Source organism: Podarcis melisellensis, assembly GCF_964234715.1.
Source record: "Podarcis melisellensis genome assembly, chromosome: 15".
Classification (NCBI taxonomy): domain Eukaryota; kingdom Metazoa; phylum Chordata; class Lepidosauria; order Squamata; family Lacertidae; genus Podarcis; species Podarcis melisellensis.
In genome coordinates, this window is record NC_138532.1 from 23435472 (window position 1) to 23459537 (window position 24066).

Consider the following 24066-nt stretch of genomic DNA (forward strand, 5'->3'; position numbering starts at 1 on the left):
GGACTCTGGATACGCATGTGAAATTTAGGCTGAGAAAGTAATGTAGACAAAACAAATAGATATGGAGTGTCTTTTTTATCCTATGTGCTGTTTTTGAGATCATTTTTTTTAATTAAAAAAGGGAGAGTAGACACCCCCAGTGACAGCTTGTTTTAATTGTTGTTTTTTCAGTTGACCATCTTTAGAGCAGCCAGAAAAGAGAAGCAACAGAAAACTAATAATAAAATGTCACCCCAGTTTAATTTATATTATTTTACTATGAAATGTTGGTTTGTTCATGATGAGTTAATTCATTTGTGCTTGCATTTCGAAAAGCTGTTTGGCTTTATCTAGTTTTTGGCTCCAATTCCCTCTAACTCCCTTATGGGGTATCCAGAGTCTTTAGTGTCCCTCACGAGATTTCTATCGGTCGGAGAGAAAGCAGAGGCCAAGTGGAGTATATTGAAAAGAAAGCGGCTAGTAAGCCTGATCTTTATTAAAGGAAATAAACTGTTGCAACAGGGTCCCCACTCACCACACACAGGAGGGAGGAGAACCCTGAACAATGGTGCACAAGCCCCTATAAATACTTTTGAAATTGCCCACCCTGTAGCCCAAGACCACCCACAAAACATCATACATACATCACAGAAGGAGACAGTTCCCAGCAGAAATTTGAGAGTGTTACTTCTCTCCTGTCTGCCATGATACCCGATAATGCCTTACTTGATTGCATTTTCTGGGTTCCCTGGCCATTCTTTTGAGATGGTAAATACTTTAGTTCCGGAATCTCTTACGCATATTGATTGTTTGCTCAGCTTAACAGATACTTGCCAGACTGTATTTGAAAAGGGAGGTGTAAGCTCCTACAGCCCAAAGACAATTGGAAAGCTTTTCCCATTTCCATGCAGAGAAATATTTGAGGACAATTTGGGAGAGTCAAAATGGCTTCAGGGTTGTTCTCCTGTACGATTTTAGAAGTGAGGCTTATATACTTATGTATGTGTCTGCCTTGGACATTTATGAACATTTATTCTATATTTGAGACCTTAGAATTCTTATAACACTAGTTTGAGGAAACAGGAACAATGAGAGTGACACACACACACATTCTTGCATTCACCTTTTCAGGATAAATCCTAGCCTCCCAGGTATGCAGAAAATTTCTGCTGAATTCACTGTTGGCAAAGTAGCAACAAAGACCTTAGTTGTGCATAGACAATTTATTTTGATAAAAAAGGGGGATGACCCTTAGATAACTATAGCCAATGATAGGGTGATAAGATTACAATCAAAATGTTCAGGCCTTTCATGTTACCTTTTTTTCTCGTGACTGAAGCGTGTCAGAATGCACATTAGGGTTACTTATTTGAAAATTAATTACCATGACTTAACACGGGAGTCCCTTAAGTGAGAATCTAATATTCTGGGAGGAGAAAGAAGACTGTTGTTTTGAACGATCGCAATCTTAGCAGCTTTTTCTATTCCCACCCTGAACATACTTGTACATTTTGAAAACTATGCCGGGTATATAGAAAATTGAAATGCGATCCCTTGAAAGCGCACATAACTACACAGAATTTGTTCATTGGCAGGCATCCTTTGTTTGTTTTTTCAAAAATACTGCGAGAAGTTTCACTGAATCGGTGAAATTGTGTGAAAACAGTGTTCCATTTTTACACACAACACAGTGCATATTGCTGTATATGCTCCCCCTCTCCCCAGTTGTAGTTAACACTTCCGGTAGTTAAACAGCCCAGGAACCAGGTCCATATTCCCCACTGAGCTAGACCTTGTCATTGCAATCTGAAATCAAAGCATATGGCAGCGAATCTGCTCAGATTTGGCTTCATGAATGGCATTGAGGTGGAGAAAATTAAAATAAATGGTGTGGATAAAATACACATTTTTAATAGTACTTTGTGTTTCTAAGAGGGCAGAATTCACCCAAAGGCCATGGGCGTTTGAGCTTGTTATCTCTCTCTCTCTCTCTCTCTCTCTCTCTCTCTCTCTCTCTCTCTCCCCCCCCCCCTCCCGTTTCTTGATCACATGTGATAAATCATAATCTAGTGTACAGTATATATGTTCTCAGAATTCAACCAGGTCAGTGCAAATGTATGTGAGTTTCTATTTGTAAGCTACATTTATAATTTGGTAAACTTAAAATCTGGGGAAGAAATAGCATGTATTTTTGAATTTAGTGTCAGTGATTCTGAAGAAAGTGCTACCTAACTTAAGACCTGAAAATCTAATGGCAAGGAACTTTCAGATTTCTCAAAATAGTTTGGGGGAGCCTAACCATCAAGTCTGAGCAAGAGTTTGACCAAACTGCGGGAGGCAGTGGAAGACAGGAGTGGCTGGCGTGCTCTGGTCCATGGGGTCTCGAAGAGTCAGACACGACTAAACAACTAAACATCAACAACAAACAAACCATCAAACTGTTTCTATTCTCTAGCTAAGGTTGTATTTAAAGACTTTGATTAATTGAGCCTACAGTTTATGCTTGAAAGGGTTAACTAAGAAGGCACGTAGGTAGGAGATAAAATGGATTGTGATACACACTGCAAGCTTCTTCACTATGCAAATTGGATTCACCTTTGAACCCCAAGCATCTTGAAAATCCTTTTTATCTACAGGGAGTTTGATTCCATAAAATCCTATGTGAAACAACTGGCCTTTTAAAGAGGCAGGGCTTTCATGTAAGCAGTTGGTACTGTATGGTGTTCACGTCTGTCCTACCTTGCACCCATTGAAAAACTCAGTCTTAAGCAATTTTGTCATAATAGTTATTAATTTGTTAAAGATGGATACAGAGAGACACTGACAGTCTGCCATACAGCCATAGAAGAAATTGATGTTTCATTCCCAGTTTAGCAAAACATTGCATACTCTCAGGAAATGCTTTTTCTTGAAATGCTTCTCCTTTTGGGTCTTTCTTCTGCATTGGTCCTGATGCTATCAACTATATTTATATTAGATCAAGTGGTATCTTAACCACCCTCCTGCTGTTCCTTGTGATGAATTTTCACTTCAATGTTATAATGCCTACAAACACCATGGGCTGTGACAAGAATAAAATATTGTGTAGATTAACCTGGATAATTATTTTTTTCAGAGTTCTGTGAATCTAATTCTAATTCTAACAAAAAATGACACATTAAAAACTGGGTTGTAGCCAAGTAAGTTCTACTCAGAGTAGACCCATTGAAATTAATGAACCTAAGTTAATCATGCTCGTTAATTTTAATGGGACTACTAAGTATAACTAACATTGGCTTCAATTCTGTTTTCAGGCTTCCTTTTCTTCACTTAAACTTTAATTTTGCTATCCTTAATAACGTCAAATGTTGAGCCAATGTGCAAGTGGTTCCTTTTTTGCAGATTTTTTCTTGCAGAGGAGGAGAAAGTTGGAAATGAGTTGGAACATTCTGTGGGATAATCACTCAGTTATGCCCAGACGATGTACATACTGGGACATCTGCTCTTTGTATTCTTTGGCTAGCAATGGAAGAGAGGCTATAGGTCACCTTCTCCCGAGAGTGTGAGCGCTCAGAATAAGTGAGACCCGGCCCCACATGCATGATGCTTGCAGCCTGCTTTCCTAGTCTGATCTGTGGTTTCAGGAATTTGGTAGAGAGTCAGAAGTGTCTGGTTAAAAAAAATATTTTATTGCAGTCAGCTCCCAAAGGGAGCAGCTAGCTAGGCTCAAAACAAAGAGGACAGAGAGGCCCGTCAATATAAAACATGGTGCTCAGAGGCCCTGCCTAATTTGAATCACATGCGCTTGAAGTTTCAAGTGACACAAAGATAAAATGAAAGTAAATTTCTTTGCTCTCTTAAGCATCATGGGGCATTTGAGGTCTGAAGCTAAAGAAATTAGTAAGGACCAAATCAAACTATAAAGAACAAATTGTAGATTTAAAGATTAAATACCTCCCGCCCACACACATACCAATCAGAAGCAGTTATAAGGTGGAAATATGATGGGTACTGTTCAGATATATATATACCTGTTGAATCATGGGTGGTCAACAGCTGTGTAGGTGGGGAAGTGACCATTATTTTCCTGGCTCCTTCACAAAAGTTGCTGTACTAGGACAGAATGTACAATGAAATTTTGAGAGAGTATTAAAGTGGAATTGCTGATGGAAAAGTGGACTGGAGATTGCTGCTGTTCTGTTGTTGGCAGAATGTCATAAATAAAAGAATATTACCTTTAAATGTGGCCGAACAGCCATCATAATCAAGCTTCTTGGGGTAGAAGCTGAAGAAAGCATTATGTGTCAGACCAGCTTACTTGAGAAATCACACTGAAAACTGGAAAGAGTTTTGGAATGACAGCTGTTTTTTCTTCATATTTTATACCAATATGTATTGCTAGTAAAATATGAGAAATCTAATAACATGGCAGTCAACAGCTGATAATGTCTGCTTTGAGCAATGTCTTCCAATTTTAACTGTTTACAAAATATTTATCTTATGAGCATTGCAAAGTCTTGTTTCCTGTTGCCTGACAGGCTTGGTGCCCTCTCAACAGACAAAACAGTTTTTTCCTGATTATTGTAACATACCAAACAGCAGGTAAATTATAGCCTCTGATGTTCAGACCTTCACAGAGAACTTGACAGTACTGTACAAGAAAATTGTCTGCAGTTATTACAGCTGCAGCTGGAGACAGGAATACCCGAGGCATTTATCCAATTTGTTTCAGTTGCAGGTACAAACTCCTAGGGAAGGGAAGAGAGATGGAGGGCAGATGGGTGCATGTACTTGCTTGTCAGATGTTCAGGTTAAGATCATAGTTAACAGAAAGCCCAATATATTTGGGTTGCTAAACCTTGCCCTGCATCTGAATATTGCACATATCAAACCTAATAATTCTGGTTGAAGGGAGACTATGATGAATGACTAGATGGGAAAGGATATTAAGAATAGGCTGAGGGGTAAACCCTACAAGAATCTGGAGTAGAGTCCCTAAGACGTTTAGATGGTGTCTCATATGCCTCCTTCCTGCCAACAAAGGTCCATATAGTAAAAGCTATGGTTTTCCCAGTAGTAGTGTATGGAAGTGAGAGCTGGACCATAAAGAAGGATGATCGCCGAAGAATTGATGCTTTTGAATTATGGTGCTGGAGGAGACTCTTGAGAGTCCCATGGACTGCAAGAAGAACAAACCTATCCATTCTTAAGGAAATCAGCCCTGAGTGCTCACTAGAAGGACAGATTGTGAAGCTGAGGCTCCAATACTTTGGCCACCTCATGAGAAGAGAAGACTCCCTGGAAAAGACCCTGATGCTGGGAAAGATGGAGGACACAAGGAGAAGGGGACGACAGAGGACGAGATGGTTGGATAGTGTTCTCGAAGCTACCAGCATGAGTTTGCCCAAACTGCGGGAGGCAGTGGAAGACAGAAGTGCCTGGCGTGCTCTGGTCCATGGGGTCACAAAGAGTTGGACACGACTAAACGACTAAACAACAACAACAAATCCCTCCTTCCAGCCAAGCTGGTGACAGATGTATTGCTCTGCTTTCCTTTGGCCCATCAGCGAGGGGCTTGCCGTCCGGGCAGCCCAGGACCTTCATACACACTGCCCAGGATTGTGCCACAGAGAGATCGCTTTGGTGCTACTAACACAACAAAAACAATGCATTAGATTAGGCAGCAGATATGAGTTACTGGTCTGTGCAGTAACAGCAGGGATTGATTCTCCAGGGTTTGACGTCACTCCCAGAAGTGCACTCCATTGTCTTTTGAGACAGATGGATGCCAAATGCAGTATACGTGTACAGTGTATTCTGCATCATCATGATGATCTGGGATTGTGACTGATCTTAACAGTGATTTTGTCTGCTAAGGAAGTTGTTTTATAAAGGATCAAATTAGCCCTTAGTTCAATCAACTGCTGGTTCAAGTCCCTAAGCCAGAAAATTAAACTTTTACCTATTCTATGACAAATACATAACTCTCCCACAAGGATGCCCTGAGCCACCTATCTTATAATTGTTGGATTAGGTAAACATGATTAGATTTAATTATAATTTGTCCTTCTGTAGGCCATTATAAGATTGTCACCATTCTGCACTACGGAAGGCAAAGATCTACGAATGAGAAAAAGCCTCAGCATGTACGCAGAAGTTTTCTTACTTATTGCTATTTAATACTTTCAGACATGTTTACCTCATGGCAAGGTACTTGTCCAACAACCTGTCTGGTTCCGGTGACATTATACACTTGCTTGTGTCAGCTATTCAGGTGTCCTCTAGATATAATAGAACAGTGGTACCTCGGGTTAAGTACTTAATTCGTTCCGGAGGTCCGTTCTTAACCTGAAACTGTTCTTAACCTGAAGCACCACTTTAGCTAATGGGGCCTTCCACTGCTGCCGTGTCACCGGAGCCCAATTTCTGTTCTCATCCTGAAGCAAAGTTCTTAACCCGAAGTAATATTTCTGGGTTAGCCGAGTCTGTAACCTGAAGCGTATGTAACCTGAAGCATATGTAACCCAAGGTACCACTGTACTAGTATGATATCTGAACACCAAACATTTCTTGTATAGCAGTAGAAAAGTGAAGAGGGGTGGAATAGGTGTTCAGAAGCACATGTCGCTAAAAGTTTACCACACAGCAAAAGGCAACATGAGGCAAGATGTGGATATTTCCAAGACCAATGTCTGTGCAGGATAACACTAGCAAAAAGTGTGATGCAGAAGGCAGCAGATGCTGTTGCCCCTCAGAGACAAAACAGTATGTAAAGTTTGTGCGTAGAGGCAAGTGAAAATACACATGCCGCTCTGTTGCTGAGTGTTGGCATTTATCCCTTCTATTCAGCTGCGTTTTGAGAAATCTGTTGTTCCTACACCGATGGGGCATGTAAGTTACATTTATTCCAAGACAGCTACCCAGTTCTTGACATAGAACTTAGCACCTTTATGTTGACCTGACTGTAAGTGACCAATTCAATAGAAAATACAATAGGACTGTAATGGCCAGTAAGTCATCAAGCAGATTGTTGCCACTAGAGACCCAAACAATCTCCAGCGGAGAGATGAAGGGGCCGGCTGTAAATCTTCTAGTCTGGGGAGAAGATCCCTCCCCCTATGAAAGGTTGCTGAAGTTCCTTGACAGTGCAGTAAGACCAGCATCAGCAGCTGGAACTTTATTGTCTGATAACTTCCTTTTTGCTCTTATGTCTTTTAAGTCTAGAGTATTTCTTTCGTAATATTGAATCTATTCTGCGTTTTGTTGAATTGTTGATTTTGCCCTGTTTGAATTTATCTTTTGCAGACTGGCTCCTGCCCTCCCCCCTTTTTTGTATTTTGATAAACTGCTTTGGGCACAGCTCACTGTGGACAGGAAGCATATAAATAAATTAAACCAACACTGGAGCTGCACACTGTGATCACTTGTATCTGAAGCAGCTCCTGAAGGTTGGCTGAATTTAGCAATGTGGCTGGATCTGTTAATTTTTGGTGGGATTGAAGGTCTGCCTGACTCCTCCATGGATCCTGCTTCGTACTAAAGACTAGGGTCCGTGTGATTTGAACTCTTACTGCTGGCACTGGGTCTGGTTTAGTTCTGCTTAAAATCCAGGTCCAGCTGGTAGTTTGCATGACATTTGCAGTGATCTGAATTTTTTTTAAGCCATCAAAATTAATTACTAGACGAGTCATATTTATATGGAGACATTTGACATTAAAATGATAATGCTAGATATAAACCTTGCCAAATTCTAACAGAGTGATTTTGCATTTGGGAAAAAGCTTTATTTTGAAACACATGCACGTTGGATCTTAAGAAGTAACCTTGGTGTACCTTCCATCACAATCAATGAAAGTCCCTTTTCAGGTACAAGCTTCATTCCCTGTTAGCCATTTTCAAGTTACAGTAGTGAAGTGCTCAGTTATGTTCCAATACTTTCTCATAACAAGATATGACAGTTCACGTACCCACTACAAGTGTTGCTAATATGAGACAAAAATGAATGCCTAATGTTCTGTGTCACTTTTCATATTCCCACCTATTCCAAAACATGCATGGATGACCACAGATTTCCTCTGGGCAAAAATATGAATGACAACAACAGCCACTCCCCCACGTTCCTTATACTGTAGACTAGAGAATGTGAGTCTGTATCATTAAGATATTTTTGTGTGGTACAGTTTCAGTAACCGTGGATTTATATATTGATTACTTTCATCCTTGTGGTGTGCATATCTATGAATGCAGTTCCTCATGCAAAAGTCACCTAGCATAAAAAGTATTGTGGGATTCTCAGTACCTTTAGACAGGTCATTCCAAAGTTCTTCCTAGCCTATCCAAACCAGAAAGAGAAGTATATTTCGGGTTCTCCAAGTTGAATATGTTTGTTACTGAAGGGCGACTGGGCTGGAGGTGGGGTGGTGTTTTTTTTAAGTGCCTCTAGTACATTTTTTTTCACCACAGGTATTCTGTGTCAGTGGTTCCACTAAACTGATATCTTTGAGGCAGTGGTAAATCAGGTGTTCAGGAGCTAGGCCATGGTGAGTCTACTTAACCATCTAATCTACATATCTACAGAAGTCATTTTGCTGGGATCAGAGGATACTCCTCTGTATACACAGAAAATAATTAATATCACGTATCCTATGCTGAGGCTCTCCTCAGGCATATATAGTAATAAATTGATTAGATTATCATGTCTCTGAGCTATGCTGGTGTCTATTATATTCACATTCCTCACAACACTGTTTTTCCTTCTGAAGTGAACCTGATTATTGCTGCCTTATTTTTAACAGCCCCACCCCTGCCTAGTTTTTATAGGTTTTGTCCCCAATCACTCTTTTTTCTCATTCTATTTGTGTGTCTACGCATACACACACACACACACACACACACACACACACAGCCTCTGATGTTTTCTCCTCTAGCTAAGGCCAAAGAGCCTAGGGATGTCGTCTGAGGAAAGCCCTGAACAAGAATAAACTTGTACTGTGTCCCAACAAGCATTCCTGTGACCTTTGCAGCTTCCATTGGGCACTTGTCCCAGTTTCAGAGTGAAGATGCCCTAGGTTTGGCTGAAGCTGCAAAGACCTTTTGCATAAGCAGCCATCTTGCTATCAGTGACCTGAACAGAAAGATGCTTCAGCTGAGAGCTATGAGATGTCATTGAGCTTGGGTGAGTGAGTGAGCATAATGTTTCTAACATGCTGAACCAGAACAAATGTTGCTTCACGTGGGCTGCTGCAGAGCATATCTACTAATTAGATGTGAAAAGGCCAGCCATGTTACCAAGGAGCACATTCTATGAAGGTCAGAGGAAGTATATGTACCTTAGCCTAGGAAAAAGGGGTAGAGGGGTCGTTTTCCTTTGTGCCTAGGGAGCCCACTATTGCAAAAAGTACTTTTGAGTTACAACACCTCTTAGTTGCGGATGGATTGTGGATCAGGTTTTCAGGATCCACCCCCCTCCAGCTGATATGCACACAAATAACACCAGCAGAATGTTTTTAGAAGTTCCATTGAATACAATGTCAGTTAGATTGGCCCTCTTTCATTTGTACTTGATAAAGATTCTTGGAGGCCTCAAAATGAACTTCATAGTTAGCTAAAAAACTTCTTTTAGAAATTACTTATTGTAAGTGTTCAGAGTCTATTTCTGTTTAATTTTGAAATGCTGATATTTAATATTACTGTATTCTATATTATTTTAATGAATGTTGAATGTTATTTTATTTGTATATTGTATAATGAATATTGTCTTATTTATAAGACGTTATCCGCTCTGAGCCTGGAGGGCGGGATACAAATAAAATTTATTATTACTATTATTATTATTGTTGTTGTTGTTGTTGTTGTTATTAAATGGGGAGGAAAGGAAATGCTCCGTTTTGAAATCATCTTAAACTTTAATTTGCTAAACTGACAAAATGGCAAAAAACTGACATTAATGAGCATTTTTGCAAAGGTATCGTATGCATACATTAGGTGATTTTTTTGGGGGGGGAGAGAAATGAGTAGTTTTGAAACAATGCCTGCCTTATTCATTTTAACTTCAGTGCAAACATTTAAATCAACTCATTTTGTCTCATTGGTGACTCTTCTTTTCATAGCACATAGAACAGTGACTCTCAGCCTCAGGGAACAACAGTTCTCTACAGTGAGGGGAGGGGCAACAAAGAACAGCAGCCAGAGGTTGCACAAAGGTAGCTCTCAAAATTGGTGAAAACAGTGTAACTTTACTAATGCTTATGATTTTTTTTCCTGTGGCATTCCCCCCAACTCCACAAGATGAGCTCTCTTGGGAAGTGGTATTGTTTTGATAAATCATACAGTGATCTATCCTGTTTGGATTAATGCAAAAGCAAATACACGTGTGAAATTGAGAGCAGTATTTGATGGTATTAGAAAAATAAATACAATTTTTTGCATCAGAGAAAACAAAGCTTATTTGAGATCTTGTTTTATTTGTACCACCTGCGTTCCTAGCTAATGTAGGATAGAATGGGACAGAGAAACCTAATCATTTGTAGGCTTAGAGATGAGTTTAAGCCAAATGCATAGTAATTCTCAGGTACCTTAATGCTAGTAGCAGATACAACAAGAGTATTTAGATTTAAGCTGATACCCATTCAGTAGAGTCAGGAAGACAAGACAGAGTGCACTGATGGGCAAGAATCAAGTATCCAAGTCCGAAATTTTAAGTCAGGAGATCTGAGATGTGTCAGGATGCAGAAAAGATTAGGCAAGCAGGGTTAATGCTGAATAAGATTTTCAGAGTTAAGGCAGTTTGGGTCCTTATATTGACAGAATGAACCTTGGATATCTATTTTAGTACAGTGTTCCATTTTCTTGGTGGGGCATTACATATTCTGGCATAGCATATACGAATGGGAGGTGGGCACAGTATGTCTGTAGTCTTGACTGATTATCTATAATTCCAAATACTTTTCTGTTCCTCACTTGAAGCGCCTGCTGAGCTCCAGAATTCACAGGTAGAAGGCTTGTTCACAGGTAGAAGGTTGTTTATCTTAAGCTTCATTTGTGAAATGCAAATTCAAAATTAATGTGTTTTCTTTGTTCATTAATTAGCCAACCGGGTTAGGGACACAGCATATAAGCCTGGTGACCCTAACCCTGGTGACAGAGCCAACCCACAGTTTCATCTTGAAGATCCTAAGGCCAATCAGTTATCCCTTGGCAAAGGTTTGCTAAAACCACCCGACGTGCATTTTATACTTTTAAAAAAGAAACAATCTCACAGTTGGCACATTCCCACTAAATATGAATTTATTTGGCAAAATTCATGTTTGGAAGAAACATGAACCTTCTACCTTTTATTCTGCTATGGAATATATTTTACACCACTCATTCATTTTTAAGACTTCTATGAATTATTACAACTATAATAATAATAATAATAATATAATAATAATTTATTATTTATACCCCGCACATCTGGCTGGGCCTCCCCAGCCACTCTGGGCGGCTTCCATAGAAACCAAAAATACAGTAAAATATCACACGTTAAAAACTTCCCTGAACAGGGCTGCCTTAAGATGTCTTCTGAATGTCAGGTAGTTGTTTATCGCTTTGACATCTGCTGGAAGGGCGTTCCACAGGGTGGGTGCCACTACCGAGAAGGCCCTCTGCCTGGTTCCCTGTAGCTTTGCTTCTCGCAATGAGGGAACCGCCAGAAGGCCCTCGGCGCTGGACCTCAGCGTCCGGGCAGAATGATGGGGGTGGAGACGCTCCTTCAGGTATACTGGACCGAGGCCGTTTAGGGCTTTAAAGGTCAGCACCAACACTTTGAATTGTGCTCGGAAACACACTATTATTTTATTATCCTATAATTTTATTCTTCCTGCTTTTATGACTGCTTTTATTATTACTTTTAGCTTAATGTTTTGTTGCTTGTTTGAATAAAAAAAATTAAAAGAAAAAGAAGCTTATAGCTGCTATCGGTCTGAGATTCCAATGCGCTGTTTACAGTTGTTTGTGAAGCAGACATCACAGTTCTGCTGTGGCTTAAGGAGTAGCACAACATTTAGCTTAAAGAGAGGCTCTGTGGATATAGAGTGCTTCCAGACTTCACATTTACTCCCATGATGTTGCCTGTTCCCTGGGAGTAAAAGTAATGCCCTCAAAGTACTGCAGCCATTCTGTCATCAATATTTTGGGTATGCTTCCCAAAATTAGATTTTCAATTTTCTCCACGTTATTTCTTATTCTCATATCTGACACTGAAAATGGATAATGTAGTGAACATCTGTAAATATATTTCCCCACAACTTCCAGTACCAGTCTTCAAAGCTACTATGGGCTGTGAAGGTAGAAAGACCTGTTTAGATGGGTAGACATTATCAGATAGATGACAGTGAAGTGCAACTGAGAGCTATTCTAGGATTTTTAGTTTGATGAAAGGCAGTTTAGAATTCCTATATATATGAGAAAGGGCAAACCCCCAGGAATCCCGTGGCTGACAACTCTCATATGTTTGTCTTCTTAAGTCTTTATACCTTCCTAGGTTTTGTTTCAGAATTACCCATTCTTCAAAGTAGGGCATCTTGACTTTGCGGACACAGATCTGTCCATGACCATTCCTGGATATTTAAGTATAGACTTCCTTGGTCAGCTTCCCGTTAAATCAGCTTCACCCCGTCTTGACCTGGGCAAACTCCCTTGGTAAGCTGTTTCCTAAATAATGTCTGGTTTGAGTCACATGCCCCTGTGGACCTACTGTCCTGACAAGTCCATTGTGGCTTGTATTGGGTCCTGGTATTGTATGAACTAGCTATATTTTTCTCGCTTTGTTTTTGTTTGGTTGTGCAAACAAATTATAGAGTTGGGTCAGGCTGCTTTCCAATGATGCCACTGCAAGGAGGAAATGAGGAAGTGGCATATGATGGAAGAAAAGGGGGATATTTAATATTTTTAGCTACTACTGTTTTCTTGTGGTATTGAAACTGCTTAGGTGGTGGAACTAGCTCAGATGTAGGCCTGTAGGTGGCTTTGGATTTTTGTAAGATACTTTATTTCTCTCAGCCAAATCCACATATTCCTCAGAGAGCAGAAATGCACACAAAAACTGTTATTCTGAAAATAAAGAAAATATTGACTGAGCCATGAACACTCACTTGTTAAACACAGGCTTGCACTATGATTCCTAAATGTTAAATAGAATTGGGTCTGTTTGTGTCTGATTTAGGGCTGATTTTCCTCACATAAGCACGTAACCTAAGATAATGTTCTCATAATTTTTTTTTTGTAAAGAAAAAAGGTATAACTTCCATTTTTCAATTTTGTGTGGGTGTCATGGAAATTTGAGCACCCATCTGCAAAAGGTATGTTTGGAGAGATCTGTGCGTTATATGTGTTATAATGGCAATTCAAAGAAACTGTTGGGCCAGGAATGAAAATTCAGACACAGATGCATTCTCAAGGACATAATACAAATGCAATCAGGGGAACAAAAATGAAGCTTTCCTACAGGAATGAGAATCTCCTTGAATAAAGGGCAAAGTGACGCACATCCCGCTAAGAGTGTGAACTTCCATCATTGTCTATGGTGGTTTTTTAAAAAAAGTACGCTACAGTTTATATTGTAACATGTTAAACAATTTGGTGGTGAACTGTCTTGACATCGGTGGTTGGTTAAGTTCTGTTACAGAGAGGAACAGGGTGGGCAGAAGGACTTGGACAAGGGGAATGAAGGAAGCACATCATAGAAAAGGAGAGGTGGCAGGATATCAAGGGAGAAAGGGGGCTCTACTATAGGATGGTTTTGTTTAATTTATTAAAATTTATAAAGCACACTTTCTTATAAAATATCAGGAAAGCTGGAAAGAATGTGGAGAGAGGAAAGATGCATATATCATAAAAAGCAGATATAAGGAATGTTGCATATTTATTTAAAATAAGCTGCAAAATCTAGTTTTAATTGTAAATACTGAAATCAGTATTTGTAATTCTAATTTCCTTTATCCTCTTTAGATAGTGCAGGAAGACAGCCCCTATTATGCCTGACCTTTGTCCATGCTGAGCCACTGCCATTTGGAAGAATTCGGTGACAACTAGGCAGAAAGAAGACACTTTTATGTATTGGGTGGCAGATGTGTAGAAAACAGGCTGCATTATTGTAACAAGATACAAGTAGTTTCAGTACTTGCCTTTATGTCGCACAAAATTATAATTTGATAAAGTGTTAGGCGTGAGAATCACATGGATAGCAGAAGACAACCCCCCCCAACTTTCGTTTGTTCTCCTTTTGTCCCAAACACTAGATTTGCACCCATGTAGATAATGGAAAAGCATCAACCCCACCATAGACGCTGAGTGTGAGGGACTGGGGGTGCTCCAGCCCCCACAACATTCCCCATGAAGGGGGAGGGCACCCACAAATTTTTGCATCGTGGGGGTGTGTGCACCTGATGTCAGCACACCCAGCGGTGGAAGATATTCTCCCTTTTTTTGCAATTCATTTTTATTAGTTTCTTTAAACATACATTCATCACATCACATTGTCATAACTTGGTTTTCCTGTAGGTTAAACATATATTTATAGAACATAATAAAGGAAATAAGAAACACAAAAATACATACTTATTTGTTTGATTCAATTGTAATCCATTTGCATTTGACTTCCCTCCCCTTCTTACTTGGGTTCTCAGTTTTACTTAATCAACTGCCCCTCCTGACACAACTTTTTATTTGGTAAGCTAATGTCATTATATTTTACGATTTTTTCCTTACAGGAGTTAGTCAAAAAAATTCAATTCTCCATAATGGTCTTTCAAATACTGTTTAAATATAGTCCAATCATTTTTAAATTTTTGCTTTGTTTGATCTCTTATCTGACCTGTCAGCTTGTCCAACTCCGCATACACCATCAATTTGATCAACCAGTCTCTCTTTGTTGGTAAGGTCTCCATTTTCCAGATCTGGGCAACCAAGACTCTTGCTGCCATGGTGGCATACATAAAGATTTTCTCAAAATGTCTTGGGATTTCATTCCCAATGATCCCTAAGAGGAATGCTTTGGGGGGAACGAGACTTTAAACATCTTTTTAAATTTGTTATAAATTTCCTCCCAAAATTCCCACATCTTTTTGCATGTCCATCAGACATGATATGGGAGCCCACTGCGCCCAGCCGTGCAAGGTGTGCTGCCCAGCTGTGGAAAGGAGTGGCAATGCTGCTGCAACTTGCCTTCCTCTCTCTGCCTCCTGAGTCAGACCTGACCCAGGAGACTGGGTGTGAGGGAGCAGACTGCACACACATGGCCCCAGGCATCCACTGTCCAGGGGGGCCAAGCTGGTGGGCTTGAACCCTACAACCTTGCCTTGTTTTTATGTTTCTTTCCTCCTGAAGACTGGATTGTGTCCGCAAAGGGAATTGTGGCATTATCAATGAAACAGGAACAAAATCCCCTTGACATTTCTCATCAAAGTTCATTCTGAGAATTTAATCCAGCAATGTAACCTAAACTCTGTGGCTTTACAAAATACGTCCTCTATCTTGAAATAGGCTTATACAGAATACCCACACATTCGTAGTGCCCCATTACAGGGAGAAAATCAAAAGTAGAAAAAAAGTATAACAGGCAAGAAGTAAGGGAAAGACTAAATGTCTGAATGTGCTGAAGCTTGAAGCCCGGAGTCTTAATAGATTCCACCTCAAGCATGTATCAAACATAATTAATGTTAATGTCATAGCCATCTTAATGTCAATTACTTTTTAATGTCATCGCCTTCTCTTTGCTGGTGACAGCAATGTTGTACTGCTGGGAATAAATTCCACTCATTAATTTAGAAGTTATAAAGAGATCTAGAGAAACGCATAGCTGGCTTATGGTTCTTTGCTGTAGCTTCCAGATCTATGAGGAAGCTATGAGTTCAATTGCATTTCAAAGGGCATTGATTATTAGAGCAAAATGTAAAGCAGTCTCCTGCAGTGAAGGGTTTAGGATTTCTGTTTTCTGAAACATGGTTTTTTTAGGTTGTACTAGATCTTTTGTGGTAGTCTTGCTGACTGTTGTTGAATTTCATTGGGACTTCTCCAGTACAAGGAAAATGTAGATGGCATGACAGGGATGGGAGAGGGAGGAGAAAAACTTGTCCACCACATTTGAATAGAAGCAATTTATTCTGATGCTCTTATGCTAGAGTTGTACAATAGGAAACATGCAATGTTCAAATAATTAAAAATAAAACTGATATTAAATTTAAAAAATCATTAATTTTAAGGAGGAATTCATTGTAGTGCTAAGGTGATTGTTTCATCAGCACAAACATTTCAGACTGTCAAATGGAATAATCTCCTCTCTCCCCTCCCCCCCCCCCCACTCTTCTGGTGGTTTTCCTAACCCCCTGGCCAATTTAGAGGGTGGAAGGAAGCCCTTGTGTGGGCTTCCTCTGGTGGGTCTGGTTGGTTGAATCTGATCTTGAAATAATATAGAAGTTCAAAAGAAGTTCAAAATTGAAATAATATAGAAGTTCCAAATACTTTGCAGCTATGTGGGTCGTTTAAGAGTTTTGTTACTTATGATTAATCAGGTCAGCTCCTTTGATGCTCATTTACATTTTCCAGGTATAAAACATTGTGGTGTAAGTGCTGTGGAAATGTAATATATCTTTTAACAGAAGCCTGTCTTCCAGAGCTGCAGGTCATTTTCACACTAAGCATGAAATTCTAGGTTCTTTCAGCTGTCTTTGCTCCACTTTCCAAACATGAATACTTTCTTAGCTGAAGTGATGCAAAGCACTGTAACTTTAACATGGACATGGAAAGGTCATGCTGCTAAAGACCTTGCGCATAGGTAGGCTTCCAAGAGAGTGGGAAGGAGAAATGCATGGCCAGGAGTGAAGACTTGTGCCATCATGCATATAACCAGCACAGGGAGAAATGAAGAATCCTACATGACTTGGAAGATAAGTGTATTCAACCTAGGTTAGTCAAGGTTTTTTGGGACTAAATTGGCTTTTGTACATTTTGTACAGACTGCGACCCACACACTTAGACAATTTTGAACCCCAGCCAGTTGAAGAAGAAAAATATAAGGACTTTGCAAAATCTCAAGCCCACAAGGCCCCTAAAAACAGAGCAGGGTCATCAAAATAAAGTCTTGACCTTCTGCTACATTTTTCCTCAACCACGAGAGCTAGAAATGTATTTTATGTTCTTTCATAAGCCATGCACACAGTGATGCTGTGCCAGGTTTCAAATCTGAATTGGCCGCAGCTCTTCTTGTTGTTCTCTATACAGAATATCTTGTTCAGTGTCCAAAGCAGAATTATTTCTACCTCTTAAAAAATAGGCATTGGGGATTTCTTTGTATCCAAATACATTCTCAAAGTAGTCCCATGCTAAGGTAATGCTGTGGGCATGATCAGGGGTGAAACTAGGCTTTATTTCACTCTGGTCAAAGATCTGGTTTGGCACCCCTCATGCGCATTTCTGTACACACCAACACAGGCTGGCAGCCTCAATGGTGCCCCTCTGGAGGCTTAACCTGGGCACACAAAAAAAGGCATCTAGCCCACCCTCAGCCCCCACCCCATAGCATAGCTGTCAATGTTTCCCTTTTTTAAAGGGAAATTCCCTTAGTCCGAATAGGATTCCTTGCAAGAAAAGGGAAAAGTTGACAGCTATGCCCCATAGTGACGGCATGATCCAAGCAAAGTCAAGCAGTTAGTGCATGTGGATTTGAGTAGGAGAGTTATGCACATGATCATATCGATAGGGCACAAAAATATTTAACTTTGGCTGGATCCTGTCACATATAAATAACATCCCATTTTCCTAGGAAGTACTTGAGGTGTTTGTCATTTAGTGGACATAACTACAACAGCTAACTGCCTTCTTTACATGCTGTGCTTGGTTGACCTTTGATGGCCTCCTCTGCCAGTGGCAGGGAATGTCCTGATCTTCGCTCCTTTTAGATGGAGAGCAAGTTACATCATGGGCCATGCCTTCACTGTCACTGGCCATTAGGATCTGTGGCTCATTCAGGATTTTAAACAGTAAGAGGAGGAGCCCTCGCTACTTTGTGAGCTGTCTGTAATTCTTCAAGCAAGCAGAATTTTGCCCCTGTGCCTTGCAGTCTTGGGCTGTTTCCCATCTTGCCTCTTCGTCATTGCAGGCCCAGACACATCAGGCCTCATTAAAAAACATTTACTATAAATGGTAATCAGGTGAAATAAGCACAACTGCCAAAAGAAATAAGGCCTATCGTTCTGATAAGGCTTGTGTACATACATCTGACAGCTACCATAGCCCAGAGAAACCTCCCATTTCAAACAGCTCGCATTCCTTCCCCCCAAGCTAAACTCCACACAGCCCTGTTGTTTAAACAAGCTGAAAAGAAATCCATGCCAGAGTTTTAATGCAGGGACCTCCTTCCATAACCCCAGTGCTCCCCAGGCGCAAGGCTCCCTAGCAAAACGCCACACGCCAGCCTCTCTTGTTTACACATTTCTGCATTATGAGACAGCCAGGAGGAGGTCATAAAATCTACTCGACTCCAGAGAGAGTGATGAATTCAACCAATCAGGGCATAACCCAGAGATCACAAATCACATGAAGTCAGAACTTGGCCCGTGTGTTGTACCCATTCTGTCTACCTCGCACACCGGCATGCAACTTGGTTGAGGCTAAGAACAGCTTTAGAATTGTATTGTGAACCCAAAGCATCCTCCAGCAAGTTTTATGGGTTTTTAGTTAGGGCTGAAATGAAATGGGAGAGGAGGAATAACCGATGCATAAATATTTTTATACATACCACAGTATGAGCCCCGCCCTTTAAACAATGTTCATACTTTTTTGTGGAAGTTTATAACATTTAGTAAGAGGGTGGTTGCCGGGACACTCTGAAGATGTTGCTGAATCGAGAGGGGCCGGCCTTTCTTCACATGCAGATACATATTAAAATACATCCTAGGGAAGTAGATCAATTGCAAAGGAACAATACCCACACTTGAATGTTATGCCTTTTGATATTTTTGGAATTATTTGTGCTCTTATGTAGCTGCACTTTTTATAATTTCTGGATGCCCCATGATCATATTAAAAAGTAGTTGTGTTCTATGTTATAATATAAATCAAGCACTGTTAAGTGTTGTTTCTTTTTGTTTTCCAATGTATTTATTGTTAATAACATTTTTGGTGTGGCACGAGCAAATTTTTACTCTGAAAGCGTGGGCCAAATAAAGTTTGAGAAGAGTTTGATATTCCGCTTTATCACTACCCTAAGGAGTCTCAAAGCGGCTAACATTTTCCTTTCCCTTCCTCCCCCATTCTGTGAGATTTTCCTTTCCCTTCCCCTTCCTCCCCACACTCTGTGAGATGAGAACCACTGGGTTAGACTAAACGAATTTTGAGGTCCTCTCCAAGCTGTGATTTTAAAGCTGAAAGAATGGGACTACAAAAAAGAAAAAAAAGAAAAGGAAAAAAAGAAAAGAAAAGAAAAAAAGAAAAGAAAAAAAGCTCAAACCAGATTCATTGTTAGGAAATCTGGCTAGACAATTTACTTAACTATCTGCTTTGTTATGTAAATGCAGTCCAAAGTGAAACTAAATAGCTATAGACACTTCTGGAAGGTAAACTGAAGAGGGTGCATCCCCCCCTACAAGTAGTAGGAAAAAAATAGCAAGGCCATACTGGACTTGGAACAATGCAAAAGGTGATTTCTCTTTCTCTGAGAAACTGCTGCTATGGTTTTGGGAAGCCCACCCTAAAACAGAACCTATCAGGGGAGGAGATCTCCTCCCATAAAATGTATTTATATGCCACTATATCATTTAAGGGACGCAGGTGGCGCTGTGGGTTAAACCACTGAGCCTTGGGCTTGCCGATTGGAAGGTCGGCGGATCAAATCCCCGCAATGGGGTGAGCTCCCGTTGCTCAGTCCCTGCTCCTGCCAACCTAGCAGTTCGAAAGCACATCAAAGTGCAAGTAGATAAATAGGTACTGCTCCGGCAGGAAGGTAAACAGCGTTTCCGTGCGCTGCTCTGGTTCGCCAGAAGCAGCTTAGTCATGCTGGCCACATGACCCGGAAGCCGTACGCCGGCTCCCTCGGCCAGTAAAGCGAGTTGAGCGCCGCAACCCCAGAGTCAGTCACGACTGGATCTAATGGTCAGGGGTCCCTTTACCTTTACCTTTATATCAATTAAAAATCAACATGGTCAATATCTATCTATCATCTATATACCAGGGGTTCTCCAGTTGTTTTTGGACTACAACTCCCATCATCCCTAGCTAGCAGGACCAGTGGTGAGGGATGGTGAGAATTGTAGTCCAAAAACAGCTGGAGACCCAAGTTTGGGAAAAACTGATCAATACACACATGCATACATATTACAAACAATGACCATCAACTAACCATTATCCCAATATGTTATCTGAAGGTACCTGCTATTTAATCCATTAATTAGTTAAATTTTTAACAAGCTAAAAACAAAGTGATTTGCAGCTATTTATAATAAGAGGGTTTTATCTTGCAACATTCCTTCAGTAAATTTTAGATCTGGCCTTTGGCCTTGTTATTACATCTTTTTCAGCAGGGCGTCAATGGAATAAGTTTAATTCTAGCCAAAATGACTTGGATAACATTTCACCATAAGGAACACAGTGGGATTGTGATGTTATGTGGAAAGAGTCATGATTTTCTGGAATAAGGACTAGTTCACAATGCCTTAACTATTAATCTACATGTTTTACTTGCCATTTTTATATTTCTTTGCTGCACATGATATAGCGTGTTCTCCCTAACAGAGAGCACGTGTTGCGGTTGGGGAACAGGCCGCCCTGCCATGACTAGGCAAATTGATCAGCAACCCTGGCCTTAAGGGTTAATTGGGTTGCTGGGGAATATTGATTGTTACAAGATTGGAGGAGGAGTCAGAAGTTATAAATAGAAGGGCCAGACGTGGGGACGTCCTCTTGGCCGTTTTGCATCGGAACACCCGCCCTCCCTCCCTTTAATAGGGGGGTTCTTATTTAAGTGGATCGCTTGACCTTGCTATGCCTGTCATGGGGTCGTTCGCCTTGGTGCGGGGGCCTGGTAGGAATTTTGCCATCTGGCGGATTGGCTAGTGCCATTTGGTTTTTGCCTACTGCGTAGCAAATCGTCACAACTTGTAAGGTTGGCGGTTAGGCATTGGTTAATTGGTGCTTGGAGGGGTAAGTGCCTATCCCTCCAAATGATGCGAAGGGAATTCCGTTAAAGGAATCCAGGGGCTTGCCATTCTTTTCGTCCTTGTCCGTGGAGCCGGACTTGGGCCGTGCAAGCCCCACCGGAACATGAGGGTGAGAAGTGAGGGCCTGTTTCCCGGCCTCACTTTCTCATCCAATACTTGTTTCCCACGCTGGCTTCCGGTGGAGTCCGGAAGGGCCAGCTCTGTCCTTGAGGGCCAGGACAGATAGTCTGAACCAATGCCTAAGCAACCACTCACAATTTTTTGTATTTGAATAAAGTTGTGGCCAAAATTATGCCAAAAACCTTAAACAAAAATTAATGTGTGAAGTGTGTAATTATTTGGGGGGTGGCACTGTGGAACTCAACACGCAACTGCTTGCACTATTAGAAGCATGTGGATGGGAAGGTGGAAGTGAGGCAACAACCTTCAGCGTTTTGTTCAGATCCCATTTGACCCTTGTAGCTGCAAATTAATATCCTAATGTCACACCTAGATCAGGAAACAGTTCTCCTAAGAGCAACTTATATTAAATGCAAATTAGTATTGCATAAGATTCATTGTTTTCCACACTGTTTTAATGTCTCAAGAGTGTTACAGAGGAGCTTCAGATAGAAGAGATTATTACTGGAAAAACTTGCTTTGCATGATACGTGTTTTGTTCCTAGTGGGGCTCTTTCAATCTGTAAGGTCCCAAAATTGGTGACACACACACACAGAGAGAGAGAGAGAGAGAGAGAGAGAGAGAGAGAGAGAGAGAGAGAGAGATTTGTGTTGCAGTTCAGGCCATTTCACTCAAAACAACATTTCTATTCCAGATTGCAACATCTGGATTCTGTTCTTGAGGATTTAGACATGCTTTCCGGAAGGAAGGATGAACAAATCTCTCTTACTCAAGGTTCCAGAAAAGCAAATGAAGATATTTGGCTGAGGGTGCTAGAGATATTTTGTTTTGCAAGAAAATGTTTGTTTCTTTGCAATGAGATTTTAAAAACATCGTATTGTTTTCCTTGGGTTGTGTTCAGCTAAGTTTCATTCATTAAAATAAATGACCATGATGAATTCCAATGGCTCTCTCTACACTGAGTAAAAGGTCGCTGAATACATTCCATTGAGCTCTTACTTTTTTCAAAAGAAGTTTTCTTACTGTTAATGGCAAAACTACATTTCATGGAACATTGTATTGCACACTTAATATGCTGTTGCTCCTTTGCAGATTGTTCTACAAACACATCATGTTGCATTTAGAATTGACACCAGTTCTTACATCATTAGGTATGGATTGTCTCAGTGCACACTAAGCACGAAGATCATCAAAAGCAAATGCTTATACTGTACTACATGGTAACAATTTCCTTCCTGTTTACAGGAGTTATAACACAGGAGTGGTTAGAAATGAATGTTCACTGAGTAAGCTTTTGAAGCAGGAAAATAAGAATAGAATCATAGAATTGTGGAGTTGGAATGACACCAGGGCTCATCTAGTTCAAGCCCCCGCAATGCAGGAATCTTAACTAGATCATCCATGACAGATGACCAGCCTCTGCTTTAGAAACCTCCAATGAAGGAGAGTCTGCCACCTCTGGTGGAGACCTGTTCCACTGTTGAACAGCTTTTACTGTCAGAAAGTTATTCCTGATGTTTAGTCTGAATATCATTTCTTGTAACTTGAATCCATTGGTTGCTTCCTAGCCTCCGGAGCTGGAGAAAACAAGCTTGCTCCATCCTGCATGTGACAGCCCATTAGATATTTGAAGATGGCTATCATATCTCTTCTCAGTCTCCTCTTTATCAGGCTAAACATACCCATTTCCCTCAATCGTTCCTCATCAGGCTTAGTTTTCAGGCCAGGCATCCCTCACCTGCGGTCCTCCAGATGTTTTGGCCTACAACTCCCATGATCCCTAGCTAACAGGACCAGTAGTCAGGGATGATGGGAATTGTAGTCCAAAACATCTGGAGGGCCGAAGGTTGGGGATGCCTGTTTTAGGCCCTTTATCATCTTCATTACCAGTAGAACATGTAAAAAGGGTCTAGGGGTCTTAATAGACCACAAACTTCACATAAATCCACAGTATGGTGCAGCAGCAAAAAAAAAAGCTAATGCTGTTCTAGGCTATTCTGGTACTGGGCCAAAACTAACATTTGTCCCTATTGAAATTCATTTTGTTAGATTTGGCCCAGTACTTGAATCTGTTACGCTTATCTTGAATCTCAATTCTGTTTTCAGCGGCATTGGCTACCCCTCCCAGTTTGGTCTCATATGCAAATTTGATGAGCATCGCCTCAATACTTTCATCCAAATTGTTTATAAAACTGTACATTGGGATCTAGATTGTACATTAGGATCTAGTACCTGTGTCACAGATGAAACCAAGGCAGTACTGGTATCTAAGATTCCCATATTTCAATAACACAAGGCATTCCAGAGCTGTTGTGTGATCAGTGGAGGATGTTTGTCATGTTATGCAGTTTATGTAGCGATGACAGTGGTATGTGGCAATGACCACAGCATCCTGAGTTGGTGGACCTGATTTTTTTTCCCCATCTTATCCCAGGATTTCCCCCCTCCATCCATCACTTTGTCCCTCATATAAACAGATGAGTCTGCTTGCCACATCCTTGCTGAAGGGGATTCCTCACTTTCAACCTCCCCCCCAACTTGCTAGGGTAGGGTGGCCTCTTTTAGTTGAGGCTTATAGGCACTGGCAGTGATGACACAGAAAAATAAAACCGAGAGTGATTTAAAGCAACAGGGAGGGCTCTCCTTTCAGCATGCAGAGCATGCAACTAATGTAAATTTATTGTTTTTATGGTTCAGCTGAACTTGGCCACTTTGGAAGTATTTCCAAGTATAGACTGAAAGCCTTCTGTTAGTTCTCAGTTTGGATGTGGATTTCAGCACATATGAACAGAAGAT

At 40.6% G+C, this 24066-nt stretch overlaps 1 protein-coding gene and 1 long non-coding RNA gene across 5 annotated transcripts in view; one reads left to right on the forward strand and one right to left on the reverse strand.

Annotated features, from left to right (window-relative positions):
* Nucleotides 1–14201, forward strand: part of LOC309357711 — a 32158-nt gene extending 17957 nt beyond the window's left edge. For 2 of the 4 annotated variants that reach the window (XR_014163180.1, XR_014163181.1), the window contains exons 2-5: nucleotides 8422–9137; nucleotides 9828–9922; nucleotides 12482–12639; nucleotides 13948–14201. This is a non-coding gene — a long non-coding RNA (uncharacterized lncRNA). Of the gene's footprint in view, nucleotides 1–7607; nucleotides 9138–9827; nucleotides 9923–12481; nucleotides 12640–13947 lie in introns of those variants that run through there. The other 2 variants (XR_014163182.1, XR_014163183.1) reach the window with 2 other exon arrangements.
* CLMP (CXADR like cell adhesion molecule) overlaps nucleotides 1–24066 on the reverse strand; it is a 56526-nt gene that overhangs the window by 14520 nt on the left and 17940 nt on the right. The gene's annotated exons all lie outside the window — the stretch shown is intronic.